This window comes from Triticum dicoccoides, chromosome 4B, assembly GCF_002162155.2.
Source record: "Triticum dicoccoides isolate Atlit2015 ecotype Zavitan chromosome 4B, WEW_v2.0, whole genome shotgun sequence".
Lineage (NCBI taxonomy): Eukaryota > Viridiplantae > Streptophyta > Magnoliopsida > Poales > Poaceae > Triticum > Triticum dicoccoides.
In genome coordinates, this window is record NC_041387.1 from 26,364,296 (window position 1) to 26,368,795 (window position 4,500).

The window sequence follows — 4,500 nt, forward strand, 5'->3', positions numbered from 1 at the left end:
GTTTTGTTCGCGGTTAACTTGATTGGTTAGAATCAATGTCAGGACAAAGTGTCAAGACCCAAGATCTGAGGTATATAACACTAGCTAAGAAGATCATACATGAAGCCAAGATTCGCGCCTGGGCACATTGTCATAACTGACTGGTCCATGGGCGCCATATACTCTTGGAGATCCCATAACATTGATTTGGTGTTCCCAAGTCAGGCATCAAACCATATGACTGGGTATACAATATTTCCACACAAGCCTAGAGTAGCTGGCTGATGAAATCCCAAGCACGTAGGCGAGTCGCTTCACCCTATATTATTGATCAACTGCTAGCAATGCATATCAAAGATGTTGACCCAATAACTATGTTATATGACTTGAGCGGGCAAGATCATGCTGAAGTCTAAATCAATGCCTTAAGCTGGAGCTCCGTCACTTGGCGTAGCGAGGTACACTCCCAAGCTCTCAGTGCACGAGCTGCTCAAGGTAACCGAGCTGAAACTCATATGCTTGGCATAGCATGGTACATTCTTGAGCTCTCAGAACTCCGATGCTTGGTGTAGCATGGTACATTCCTGAGCTCTCAACACACAAGAGATACTCATCTATACCAGAAGTCCTCTATCAAGTACACAACCTAGACTTTGAACCCCTACACAACATGTACTTTATAATCACACACACACATCATGAACGCCATGTGTTGGAAAAAACATGTATCACAACAAAAACTCTAGGACTCAAAAGCATATATACTCTAAAGAGACAAACTTAGCATAGTTATTACAGGCATGGGAGACATGACTCAACACTCAATTACAAGCATCAATAGAAGCAAACTATGTTTTATTAAAGATCAAGCTTAACAAATGGCCTAAGTGGCCTTAAACTAAAGCAGCACGCACACGAGTCCATCATCTAGCTAGTCACCAGACCAATACACTACCATGGACTTTCCCTTGACTTCCTCATGAGGAAGCAATCAAAGCACTCACGCTTATCTTGGAAGTTTTAAGCCAAGCGTTAAAGTTCTCTATGATAGAGTATAGATCACCAAGTAGTCAAGTAATTGTGGACATGACTACAGGGGTATACGAAATTACCCACACACATCAATTGACTCTTAGTGCCAGCTAGTAGCACACCTCAGGTGGTGTACAACGGTAACCGGGAGCCAAACGTTGTGCAGGGCCCCAAGCCTACCATGAAAGCATAGTTCTCTCACTTCACATGTCATGGCACATCCTACCATCATGTAATACCACTTCTCATGCATATGTCGTCAAAGACCGAACTACTTGCAAACTGAGAGGGAGAAATTCGATACATTGCAATTCTCATCCAAAATGCATATCATAACATATTAAAGTTGTTGAATGGATCTAATGCATGAAGGATCAATTTAATTGAGGCGAACTTAGTTACATATACTGATTTCATACACCAAAACTAATTACAAATGTCATTTACATGGTTTGCCCTAGACAAAAGGTTTAAGTTACTTTAAGATGCATGAACATGGCATAAATAAGTAGAGTACATCTTTATAATAAAAATTCACATATAACTTATTTTAGTTGGTGCTATGGTTTAAAAGTTATGATTTTTTCTAGGGCTAAGTTTATAGGTTCTTCTCAAAGTCAGAAATGAATTCTGAAATTCAAAATTGATGGAAAACCTTTTGTTATTCAGGGTTACCCTAGCACGAGTCTATGAGAAGTGGGGCCAGTCTACTGCATACTAGGCTATGTCAACCAAATGTGTGCACCCGTTTCGATTAACTATTTTCCTACACAAATAATAGCAACCGGTTAATTAGTTTAGTGGGGGACACCGTCAGTGACCGTGGGTGTGATTAGCAGCTATGTTAATGACATCACATCAATGGTTAGCTGTCGACAACGTCTAGACGCTGCAGAGGTCGTCGGAAATGTTGTTTCGGCGACCATTTTGACGACAGAGGTCATATGCATGACCTTGAGGGTCTTCCGCATCGAATGATGGATGGACTCGAAGCTGGGGTGGCCGGAGCTCATAGGAAACGTCGAGCAATGCTAGACTTACGAACGATTACAACAAGTTTTTACGTAAAATCAACGTGTAGGATTATGATTGGGGTTAGGGAGAGGAATGGGTCCAAAAACCTGAAATTCAGAGGGGGGGGGGGTGAGTGGATTAGTTGGAAGATTACGTTAAACGTACATAAGTTTTACGTAGGTGTAGGATTTTGGGAAACATCGAAGCTACAGGTTTGATGTGTGCGATGTTACAGTGTGATCTACGGCGAGATAAGTGGTGCCTTACCTTTCTCGCAATGCCAGGAGCACGAAAAGGTGCTCGGGCTTGACGAATTCGAGCTCTGGCCACGACGAAGACAAGCTCCCGAGTTCTGTGAGGGAGCTGGCGGAGGGTGTAATCGAGCACGAGAAGCAATGGTAAACAACGAGGTGCTCACGACGAGTCTAACGGTGACATCAGCAAGGTTAGGGATGCGTTGTAGATGGTGAGTCTGACAATGACGATAGTCAGTCCAGAGGAGGAAGACAATGGTGTAGGCGAAGCTACAAGCCGTCGGGGTACAATTACTTGGCGGAGATGGCAAGGGTGTGACACAAAGTGATTGGTCTTGTGCCTCATAGGATGGACGAGGCGGCGGCATAATTGGTTGCGATGGTTCATGACAACATGACAACTAGGGTTCTGGAGCAAGCTTAAAATCGAGAGAGGAGGATTGGGAAAGTGGCGAGAGAGCGAAAGGGGTGAGGTGTTACATCCTTATCTCTCCCCTGGTGTCGTGGAATTGTCACGTCAGATTTCCTAGCGCAAGGACTTAGTCGTGCAGCCATCGCAACTAGGAAGCTTAAAGGTGTTAAATGGGACAAAGGACACGAGGTTTATACTGGTTCGGCCCCTTGCGGTGCAGGTAAATGAAAGTGCGTTATATCGACTAGAGGGGGGTGAATAGGCGATTTTTATGAATTCTTCACTAAGGAATTTGCTGGTGAGGAAATTCCTTAGCGAAGAACTACTTGCAGCGGAATAAGTACTCAGAAGTAAATATAGCAGAACACAAGCATAGTCATCATGATGAAATGAAGACAAGCACAGAATACAGGAAGCGTAAACACAAGATAACATAGGATGAAGACGGACAGGCTGAAGAAATTGAATTGAGGAAAATGAGAAAGTCTTCAGTCAAAGTCTTCAAACAGATATGAACAAGCACACACCACAGTTATGAGGAAATGGAAGAGTTGAGGAAATAGAACCAGTAAGCTTGGTGAAGACAATGATTTGGTAGACGTAAGCTGTGCTATCTCAGTTGTACATCTGGTTGGAGCGGCTAGGTATTTAAACCAAAGGACACACAGTCCCGGACACACAGTCCTCACCGTATTCTCCTTTAGCTAAAGTCACACAGACCTCGCCCAATCACTCGTGGTAAGTCTTCAGGTGACTTCCGAACCTTCACAAACTCGGTCACTCGGTGATCCACAATTCCTCTTGGATGCTCTAGACCTTGACGTCTAACCGTCTGGAAGAAGCACAGTCTTCAAAGGAAACAAGCGTCAGATCCACGCAGGATCAATCTCTTCAGTGATGCTCAACCACTTTGGTTTGAAGGTGTTTGGGTTTTGGGTTTTCCTCACTTGATGATTTTAGAAACGGACTAGATCTGACACATAAGCTGTGCTGTCTCAGTTGTACATCTGGTTGGAGCGGCTAGGTATTTAAACCAAAGGACACACAGTCCCGGACACACAATCCTCACCGTATTCTCCTTTAGCTAAAGTCACACAGACCTCGCCCAATCACTCGTGGTAAGTCTTCAGGTGACTTCCGAACCTTCACAAACTCGGTCACTCGGCGATCCACAATTCCTCTTGGATGCTCTAGACCTTGACGCCTAACCGTCTGGAAGAAGCCCAATCTTCAAAGGAAACAAGCATCAGATCCACGCAGGATCAATCTCTTCAGTGATGCTCAACCACTTTGGGTTTGAAGGTGTTTGGATTTTGGGTTTTCCTCACTTGATGATTTTCGCTCAAAGTCCTCGGAGGATGAGATGCTCTCAAATGATAAGTGTCACTTTCTCTCGAAGCAGCCAACCAACTAGTGGTTGTGGGGGGCGGCTATTTATAGCCGAGGAGCAGCCCGACATGATAAGACATAAATGCCCTTCAATGATATGACCGTTAGGTGGGTAGATATTTTGGGACAGCTAGCGCGTAGCACAACAACGGTCAGAATTTTTATTATCAAATTTCTCAGGGCTATCATGTTCCTCACTGTGTAGGCAATCCGCACTGGCGAATTCCTAACTCCTCAGTCAGAACAAATTCCTCACCAACCATAAGAACTTCGTCTCTGTCACTGAAGAATATGACTAAACTGTATGAGATTTCCAATGACTTCATTCGAAGGGATTGGTAGGTGTAGGATTTTGAGTTGAGCATCACATGGAAATTTTTCCTTAGTATTTCCTCGACCCCCTTTAACAGTACGATGTTT